We start from the raw sequence: 11,329 nt of genomic DNA, 5'->3' as shown, positions 1-11,329 counted from the left end.
TATATATCAAGCCTTGATCAGATCTACAAATTGAGTATGGATGCTTGATTTATGGGTCAGCAACAGAATCATTATTAAGAAGTCTAGATAGGATCCAATATAAAGCTCTTAGAATATGCTTAGGAGCAACTAAAACAACTCCAGTCAATGCATTATTAGTAGAGGCGAATTAAATGCCATTGAGATTACGGAGAGTTAAATTGTCTTTGGTATTTTGGACATCTTTAAAGAGTTACACTGGAGAAAGTATAGCTAAAAATGTTTTAAATAATTGTTGGGAATACTTAAGTAGTAACGGGAGAGGATATGGATGGAAGATAAACCAGTTAGCAGAGAAATATCAGATTGCAAATATTGAATGTACTGTGTCACCTGTATAGGGAGAGGTTCCGATATGGATTATCCCTGAGGTCAAAATTGACTTAGAGATATTAGATAAGAAACAGGAATGGGAGGAAATGAGAATGATTAAATACCATGTTAATAAGTACATACAGGAAAGATTCTATGAAAGTATGCACATCTATACTGATGGATCTAAAGACACAAGAACAGGGATTACAGGAATAGGAGTGTATATTCCGGAGTTTAAATTATCAATATCTAAACGATTAACATCTAAATTGTCAATATATACTGTGGAAATGGTCGCTATTATAATAAGATTAACATGGGTAGAGGAGCTAAAGCCAGACAGAGTAGTGATATGCTCTGACTCTGCTTCTGTCTTAACATCACTATTTACTCATTGTACTTCTAGAGAAGATTTGATGTGCGAAATATTTTCATTATTATGGCGAATACAAAGGAAAGGAGTAGTAGTTGGATTCTGCTGGGTGCCAGCGCAAGTTAAATCTATTATTAAGGAAAATATTAGTAAAGAGTGGCAGGAAAAATGGAATACAGATAATAAGGGGCGGTATTTATATAATATAAAAAAAATGGTAGATCCTAAGAAAAGTATAAACGGTAGAAATAGGAAAGAAGAGGTCATAATGACTAGGATGAGACTTGGACACTCAGGATTGAATGCATCGCTCTTTATAATTGGAGATCATAAGACTGGTTTATGTGAGAATTGTGGGGAGAATTGATATCATATTTAAATGAAAGAGGGAAGGTAAATAAGGATTTGGAATATTTGTTAGGCTATGATTTTAATAGAGATAGAGTAGGTTATAGAATACTAATAGAATATATATATATACTACTGGATTAAGTGAAAGGATTTAATATAGAGTAACGATGCTTTGGTCTATTCCAGATTTTAGGGTCCAGTCTGGAGGAGCTGAACACGCAGCGCCAGGTGGGCTTTGGGAGATGGAATGGGATGGAACATCAAATAATTCTATATATGGATGGATATGTGAGAAAGAGGCAAGAGAGAGAGAGAGAGAGAGAGAAAAAAAAAGGGAAATACTGATCATAAGAAATCATGACTGCATAACAGCAAAGGTAGGTGGCGATATGCACAATGAATGCAACGCGCCAAAGAAGGAGGAGCGTGTGAACGACTCGGGGGCGTGGCTTTTCTCACCTGTGTCAGGTGACATTTAAATTTGCTTACAAACTTTCACAGACTGATGGCTATATTAAGTGTCCTGAAACAGTGTTTCTCTTTGTCGCACAACATAACGTTGTTTCCTGTTTGATGTGTGTGTTAGTAAAGCATACCTGGCATTTCAAACCTGATCAGAAGTATTTTCTCCCTGAGGATGAAAACTTTTGCACCTGTATGATTCCTGAAACTCCGAGGGATTCCCTGAAGGAGAAAACGGAAGCCGGACTAAAGACAGGTTTTGTAGGTAAGTGTTTAGAGGAGTGCATAACATTTTTATTTCTACTGCATTTTTTTAAGCCCGAGTATTTTTTTAAAAACCGCTTGCAAACATTGTTCACGTGCTCCTACACCGCGCTTGTGCATTTAGCACGTGTATTTCATCAGCGTAGTGTGTGATTTATAAACGTATGTGTACGTTTTCTAACAAAGTCATATTTATCACGTAATAATATGAATTTTCTTGAAATGTACTGGCATATAAACATTTGGGGCATCTACCAGATTGTAGTTGCCCACGTGACTGTGTGCAACGGGTGTGTATAAGTGTTTTGCGTCTATGCAAGCCATTGTTTTCAAAGTATTTAAATGTGTTGCTGTTGCATGACTCACTTGGTTGACAACACCAGGCCATCAGGTTACAGACTTCTGCTGAATGTGATACTTCATGCCCATTGATATTCCCACAATGACACTTGATACCTCTTGTTGTTCAAACTGGGCCTGTATTCTGGGTCAAAAATCTTTTGTTGTTTATCTAATTATATTGGGCTTAAATATCATTTTCATTATTAGTCATAGAAACTTCACTGTCTGCTTTTTGCTTTAAGACGTGCTAGTCAAAAGCTTGGGCACATTGTAGAATAATAGTGATTAGCAATTTATCAAATAATTATAAAATGTTAAACTGAAGTATTGGAATTTTACAGTGAGCAACAATATTAAACAAGTCAGAGCTTGTATTTTAGCAGACATTTTAGTAGCCACAGTTTGTCTAAAATATAGCTCCATTTTTTTTTTTAACCAACTTAAAGGAATACTAAACCCAAAAATGAAAATGGTCATTTACTCACCCTCGTGTCATTCGAAGCCTGTATAAGTTTCTTTATGTTGAACATAGAAGATATTTTGAAGAATGATAGTAATCAAACAGTTGATGGTCCCATATTTCTTTCCTTACTATGGAAGTCAATGGGGACCAACAACTGTTCTTCAGAATTCTTAAAAATATCTTCTTTTGAGTTCAACATAAGAGACGCTTATACAGGTTTGGAACGACATGAGGGTGAGTAAATGATAACAATTTTCATTTTTGGGTGAACACTCTCAAAAGTCCTCTGAGACTTTTTTTTGAAGTATGGATAAAAAAAAAAACCCGTTATCCTACACTATCTGGACCAAGACCAACTCATTTAAAAATGTTTTGTAAAGAAATGCAGACTTTGAATATTTGTGTATAATATCTGTCACAGATTTCACACATGTATTCATAATAGTATTTAGATGAAAAGGCGTTTAGGATGAGAAACACAAATTGTCAAATGTGTCCAAACTTGTGACTATCCTTAATTTCTCGTTTGTTTTGTATAGATTGAATAACTATTATTTTAAAACATTTAATGTTATTTTATTTCATAATAATAATAATAATTAATAATAATTGTCTTTGTGTATTCATTTTAACCTCCAGAATTTATTTCTTCCTTTTTTATATGATGTTTGCCCTCATTAGCATAACCATGTTATTTACAGTGTACCTTGTGGTTGGAAAAACCATTCTTGCAACTCTCATGACATCATGACCTGAGAAATTTTGAATAATTCATGTTCAGACAGCTGATTGTGTTTTCTACCATTTCATCCATTAGTGAATTTCAAGACTGCATGACTTGAACTGAATCAGTGTTGTACTTTGATAGACATCTTGTTCTTATCTCATTCTTCCAGGAGCCTTCCAGTGAGCCCTTTAAAAACAATTAAACGATTTGCAGTCAATATACCCTCTAATTTGATGTTTACAATTACTTTTGTTCTTTTTTCAAATGTAGACCTAAACCTGATGATTCAATTACTGAGTACCAACAAACTAGGGTTTAAGCTGTGCCAGGAGAAAGTGCTGTGAGCTCAGAGAATAAGTTCTCCTGCTTGAACTTGCCTGTTCTGTGGCTTCCTGCTTTAAACGGACCCCAGAAGTGATTTTATTTTAAAGAGTGTTAGTTGAAAGAAATGTATGTTGGTTTTAAATGGCAAAACATAGCTTCCTGCTTTGGCTTTTCTTTCTAAATATCCCCTCCCAGGCCCATTATTTTTCAAGCCAGGGTATAGATGTATTCAACAAAACACGCTTCTTTGCCAGAATGACACCATGCTGAGTTTAATGATGAATGGCGTCATGCATCGGTAGTAATTGGCCATTCAGTCTAATGCTGTTCCTGGCTTTCATTGTTATGCTTTATTTAAAAAAAAAAAAAAAAAAAAGCGCTTTTTCCTCACTGTTGCTACTGGCCAGTTTCGTTGCTGAAACTGCAGATGCCTCCTGAGCAGAGCTTTGTTTGAAAACCAAGAATCAGGTTTCACCAACACTTGTAAAGGATGAATGATAGTTTTGTATTCTGGCTTGTACAGATGACGAGAGCAGGAGAGGGATGAATGTGGTCTGTGATGTAGTTTTTAGCTTTGACTCTATTTGACATTATACATGAATATTTTCATTGTTAGCTATAACAAATTAAGTCGAGGACGAGAATAATAGTACAAAATAAAACAATAAGCCATGTGTAATATAAAAATATTAACATTTATTATTAATTATACAAAAACTTTAATAATAATAATATTCATAATAGTATATATAATATTACTATTAATAATAATAAGAGTAATGTTTAATGTATATTTTGTTTATATAAATGATTAATTATTCAATGCATATAAGTAAGTGTGTGTGTGTGTGTATATATATATATATATATATATATATATATATATATATATATATATATATATATATATATATACATACATACATACACACACACACACAGTGGGTACGGAAAGTATTCAGACCCCCTTAAATTTTTCACCCTTTTGTTATATTGCAGCCATTTGCTAAAATCATTTAAGTTCATTTTTCTTTCCTCATTAATGTACACACAGCACCCCATATTGACAGAAAAACACAGAATTGTTGACATTTTTGAAGATTTATTAAAGAAAAATTTAAATATCACATGGTCCTAAGTATTCAGACCCTTTGCTGTGACACTCATATATTTAACTCAGGTGCTGTCCATTTCTTCGGATCATCCTTGAGATGGTTCTACACCTTCATTTGAGTCCAGTTGTGTTTGATTATACTGACTGGACTTGATTAGGAAAGGCACACACCGGCCTATATAAGACCTTACAGCTCACAGTGCATGTCAGAGCAAATGAGATTCATGAGGTCAAAGGAACTGCCTGAAGAGCTCAGAGACAGAATTGTGGCAAGGCACAGATCTGGCCAAGGTTACAAAAAAATTTCTGCTGTACTTAAGGTTCCTAAGAGCACAGTGGCCTCCATAATCCTTAAATGGATGACGTTTGGGACGACCAGAACCCTTCTTAGAGCTGGCCGTCCGGCCAAACTAAACTATCGGGGGAGAAGAGCCTTAGTGAGAGAGGTAAAGAAGAACCCAAAGATCACTGTGGCTGAGCTCCAGAGATGCAGTCGGGAGATGGGAGAAGGTTGTAGAAAGTCAACCATCACTGCAGCCCTCCACCAGTCGGGGCTTTATGGCAGAGTGGCCCGACGGAAGCCTCTCCTCAGTAACTTACAAGACACAAAAAAACACCTGAAGGACCACAAGATGGTGAGAAATAAGATTCTCTGGTCTGATGAGACCAAGATAGAACTTTTTTCCCTTAAAGGATTAGTTCACTTTTAAAAAAACTTTTGCTGATAATTTACTCACCCCCATGTCATCCAAGATGTCAATGTTTTTCTTTCTTCAGTCGAAAAGAAATTAAGGTTTTTGATAAACATTTCTCCATATAATGGACTTCATTGGGGCCCAAACGGTTCAAGGTCAAAATGACAGTTTCAGTGCAGCTTCAAAGGGCTTTAAACGATACCAGACGTCTTATCTAGCGAAACGATCGGTCATTTCAAAAATAAATAAAAAAAGTTTGTTTTATAAGCACAAATGCTCGCCTTGCTCTGTTCTGTGATGCGCGTTCGTGACGTCACATAATACGCAATTACGTGGAAAAGGTCACGGTTGACTTAGGCGGAAGTACCGAGTCAGTAGGCTTTTTAATATTAAAACACCCAGGATACGCACACGAAATGGGCACTTTAAACGATAAACTGACAAAAAGACATTTGAATATGTGTATATGGTCCTCCTTTCGCACATTTGTAAACACTAGGTGTTTCTCAATGTCAAGGATACGTCCTTGGCAGGACTGGTCCTTCCAAGTCACTTCCTTCAGAGGCTAGGCGAGGCTCCTCTTAAGCATTCGGAGAACACGTAAATGGAACAGGCTAGCAAGTGCACGTTATTGCGTCATTACGTCAGTGAAACGGTCCGCTTTTACTCTGGACAACTTAACTAAGTTAGTCCGGTTCAGTTAGCTATCAATAACGTAATTTCTAGAATTTATAATATCAATACGGTAGTAATACTTTTTAATACAAAAATGTTTTTTTAAGTAATTTGTAAATATACTTAAGTTATATTTGAACGCATATTGCATCGACTCCGCTAACGTCCAACATTAATTTTTGAGCAAGATAGCAAAGCTGCGCGCATAGGATTGTGGGTGATTTTAGCGCGCGAAGAGCGCGAAGGCTACACTTATGCATCCTTTCCTGTGTATGGGATATTTTTCGAACGAAGGACTCAGTCCTTGGTTGAAATTCCGAGGATCCTCGACATTGGAACAGTCCTTCGACGGATGTCGATGACGTAGCATCCTCGGAATTCTGGCTTCCGAGGATCCTTCCTTGACATTGAGAAACGCCTTAGGCGGAAGTCAACCGTGACCTTTTCAACGCAATTGCGTATTACGTGACGTCACATATATACATATATATCTACTATCGCATGCAACTATATACATACACATATACATACACACATATATATATATATATATATATATATATATATATATATATATATATATATATATATATATATATATATATATATATATATATATATATATATATATATATATATATATATATATATATATATATATATATATATATATATATATATATATATATATATATATATATATATATATATATATATATATATATATATATATATATATATATATATATATATATATATATATATATATATATATATATATACACACACACATACATACATACACACACACACACAGTTGCATGCAAAAGTTTGGGAACCCCATGCAGAAAATGTGAATAATTTTAACAAAATAAGAGAGATCATACAAAATGCATGTTATTTTTTTTATTTGGTACTGTCCTGAATAAGATATTTTACATAAGATGTTTACATTTAGTTCACAAGACACAAAAATAGCTGAAATTATTAAAATAACCCCATTCAAAAGTTTTGAACAGGATGAAGATGTCCAAATTTTTTCTTTTGTAGAAATATAATTATTCCCCATTTAGTACTGCCCTTCGGAAGCAACAGAAGATACTTGCTTGTTTCCCGGAAGACAAATTAATTACCATTTACCTTGATCTTCAAATTCAAAAAGTTTTCACCCCCGGCTCTTAATGCATCGTGTTTCCTTCTGGAGCATCGGTGAATGTTTGAACCTGTTTTAATAGTTGTGTTTGAGTCCCTCAATCGTCCTCAGTGTGAAGAGATGGATCTCAAAATCATACAGTTACTGCTGGAAAGGGTTCAAATATGCAAAAGATGCTGGAAAACTGAAGATTCTGCAGGACCTGGAGGATTTTTCTGAAGAACAGTGCTCAGTTTACCTGTTCAGAGCAAACAAGGGACTCATGAAAAACCATCACAAAACAAAAAAACAGTCGTAGATCATCCAGGTAACCACACACAGTATCAAGAACCAAGGGTTCCCAAACTTTTGAAGGGGTTTATTTTAATAATTTCAGCTATTTGTTATCGTGGACTATATGTAAACGCCTTTTTTTGGCAAATATCTTACTCAGGACAGTAGTAAATAAAAAATAACATGCATTTTGTATGATCTCTCTTATTTTGTTAAAATTATTCACATTTTCACAGATTCTGCAAGGGGTTCCCAAACTTTTGCATGCAACAGTGTGTGTGTGTATGTATATATGTGTGTATATATATATATATATATATATATATATATATATATATATATATATATATATATATATATATATAAATTTTGAATAATTGTGTAAATTTATTTATGTAAATAGTTTTATTATAAAAAAAAGTGATAAATTGAAAAATATTAAAATGATTAATTATATTAAAATGCAAACGATATTATTATTATTATTATTAAGAGCAACAACAACAATAGTGTATGGAATAAGAATAATACTTTATATTTTATAAATGTGTATACAATATAGAATACATTGACATAATAAAATAAAAATATAAGTTACAATTAATTTATTATTAATAATATTACAATATATTATTTATAATATGTTATGATTTATAAAGGTAATTATTGTTTTCATTTAATAGTAAAATAAGTTTATTGTGTGTCTAACTATTTTGATAAGTTAATTGTTTTTGGTAATTGTTGTTCTTTTTTATTTATTCTGTTCTCTTTGAAGTGATTAGAGAGTTACATTCTGTCTTTATCTTTCTCCTGATAGAATGACCTTGCCTCAGGCTACAACAGTGATGTGTCAAACAGACATTCTGTTGTGTAAAACTTGCTGTCTGTCCTTGAATGAATCCTCAGTCATCAGATGAATGAGTCTGCGTTATTCTCCCTGAGCACAACACCTGTTAGGCGTCTGCTAGCTGGGGAATCGCAGCTGAGAGAACAATCATTTCCATCTCCAGCTATGACGCCTTCACGTGGAGCGGCAGAATTCATCTTCTTAACAAGAACGTTTTTTGTAGTGCCTTGCCTTTGGCTATATGTTGCAATTAATGGATGACATCCTCGTTGTACCTTTGATATTGTCACAAAGCAGCAGATTCTTCTTTGTCGTCTGTTGTTTTTGGAACGGTGTGGTCTTAAGCCTGGGAAATGAAGGCAATTCCAAGAGGATGCAGTTTGAGGACTCTCACCAGATTGTGAGTGCTGTAAATGGGATTAGAAGAAGCCTGGATTGGATTTGAAGGCTGATCTAGCTACTTGAATCACATACTGACAATTTCTCAGAGAGCATTCAGCTCCTATTAGGAGTATTAAGGCCACGGCTGGTCTTAAATTGAGACACATTTTCTGTTTAATGGCAAATTAGATGTAATGAACCGTAATTCACAGGAGTTTGCTGTACCAATGCTTTTGCCCTTCTGCACAGCTTGGTCTCCGAGGGGCCCGGGGAGAGGAGGGGGGCCTGGTTCATCTCTTGCTTTGTGTGTGTGTGTGTGTGTGTGTGTGTGTGTGTAGTGGATCAGATCAGGTGTCCTGGCACTGGCCTCTTCTCCCTATCCGGGTGCTGAGAAAGGCCTGTTTGTTTGTGATTTGGGCCTGTGGCACCAAAGAGACAATGAGTGCAGTCTCTGGGAGGACGGGGAGTGAGAGCCGAGGGTTCGGGATCAGGGAGTGTACAGCACCAGGGTCCTTATCTCCTCCGTCTTCATGAGCACTCATCACCGGAAACACAGATGTCCCTCAGGCCGCCTCCATGGGACGGCACAGACGGGAGTGGGTGGAGCGCTGTCACCTCACCAGGAGTGTGTGCGCACGTTTTCGATTAAAAATACATTTACCCAACAGGTTGGCTCAATCATGCAGAACTATTTTAGCTTGTCGTAGTTTTGTGACTCACACTGAGCAAATGGTGTTAAAATTGTGCCGATCTGTGGTGTTCATCACATAAACCACTGGTTCTCCGCTGGTTTTGATTGAGAACCAAGGATTTATGTTGGACGTTAAGTGGTGACCCAACACGATTCTGTACATAAGTCATAAAAATAAAAAACAAAACATTTTACAATGAGCTACATAAGCCAAATATGAAGAATTATTAACATGCATTTGCAACTGTGTAGGTGTTGCTGTTATTATTTCTGTATGGAAAATATTGTATGTTAAGTTTTATTTTTTTATAGATGTTTTATGCATTCATTTTATTCTTAAGTAGATAAATTTATGAATATTCACATTAATAGTTAGTGATTTTTATATAGATATTTTATGCATTCATTTTATTTATTATTATTACATATTATTGAAGTGTTTTATTTGTTTGTTATTTTATGCATGTATGTTTAAATCATTATTATTATTATTATTATAGTTTGTTTATATTTATTTATTATTGTTATTAGTAGTTTATTGGTATTTTTAATTATTAATAGTTTATTAATATTTTTAAATATCCTAACACATTGATCAAATACTGGACCATACTATTATTATGTGTATATTAGTTTATTGTTATTTTCAATTTATTTATTGTTGGTATTTATTTTTTAAACATTATTAATAGCTTATGCATTTATATTTTAATCATCCTAACACATGGATCAAATACTGGGCCGAATTAGTTGTATTAGTATTTTTCATATTGCCAAGTGACTGAATTTGCATGAAAAGTATTTACAAAAAATATAATTAAATGCATGGCTTTTGTCAACAACAAGAGATATAACACTTTTTTTTTTTTTTTTTTTTTTTTTTTTTTTTACTTGTAACATGGATAAGAATTTAGTAATCCTATCTATCCATAAATGTATGGTTAGTTGCATTTTATTAGCTTTTTTAATTTATTTTTTTAGGTCACCACCCACCAGTTCATAGTTACTGATCCTTTATTTCCTTGCTTGTGGTCCTAGTTCATAGTTTATTGTAGAAAAGTTAGTTTAGGTCTCAGATGTTGGTCGAAGAGTCTAATTAGTATTTACTATAGAGGTTTTCAGTGGTGTGATTGATTAGAGTCATTAGACATGCTGTTAAACTCATTTTTGTCCTCCACCTGAAATTAATCAATAGAATGTGGGCAGAAATTGTCGGTTCTACGTTTTGCTTGGCAGCGTGTGGGATGAGATTCAGTACGAGCCCTGAGCTTGGCAAGAGATGGGTGTTTACTGCTTCGGATGAAAACAGCAACAGTGTTATAACCTTTCCCCGGCTTATGATAAACAGAGCGAAGTAATTGTCATTGGCCACCGAAAGGGTAACATTACCTCCGTTTGCCATGAGCTTTATTCAGTGCCAAGGAGACAAGCGCCACTTTATTTGCCATTAAGAAAGAAAAATGATGTTCTCCCCAGAGCGACGTTCATTTTCTGTGAGGGTGTTTTGTGCCTGTACTGAGGTGTCATGTGATGTGGAAAAATGGACTATAAACGCTGAATAAGAAGCCCGAGAGTGATTTGAGCTTCATTGATGTATTGAATGCATCATTACTTTTCATTTGCTTCCACATGCAGACTCATCCCGCATCACCTTTCGCCTAAATGGAAGGGCTTTTTTGTCCCCCGTCACTCTCACAGACCGCAGTTTGCGTGTTTATTCAACTCCAGCTCATTCAAATGCAGGCTGTGTTATGGAAAGGTCCCCAGATGCACCTGCCTCGTCTGTTTCTAGCCAAACCACCGACACTAGCTGAATAGGATGACTAAGCATCTGTAATCC

At 34.9% G+C, this 11,329-nt stretch overlaps 1 protein-coding gene across 1 annotated transcript in view; it reads left to right on the top strand.

Annotated features, from left to right (window-relative positions):
• The first annotated feature begins 1,264 nt into the window (after positions 1–1,264).
• Positions 1,265–11,329, top strand: part of LOC306854049 (uncharacterized protein) — a 29,537-nt gene continuing 19,472 nt past the window's right edge. The window contains exon 1 of the mRNA XM_079391836.1: positions 1,265–1,805. The gene's annotated coding sequence lies outside the window, so the exon portion shown is untranslated. The remainder of the gene's footprint in view (positions 1,806–11,329) is intronic.

The sequence above is a fragment of the Barbus barbus genome, assembly GCF_936440315.1.
Source record: "Barbus barbus genome assembly, chromosome: 34".
In the NCBI taxonomy this organism is placed as follows: domain Eukaryota; kingdom Metazoa; phylum Chordata; class Actinopteri; order Cypriniformes; family Cyprinidae; genus Barbus; species Barbus barbus.
The sequence above is the reverse complement of the archived record's forward strand: the minus strand, read 5'-3'. Positions and strand labels throughout refer to the sequence as shown.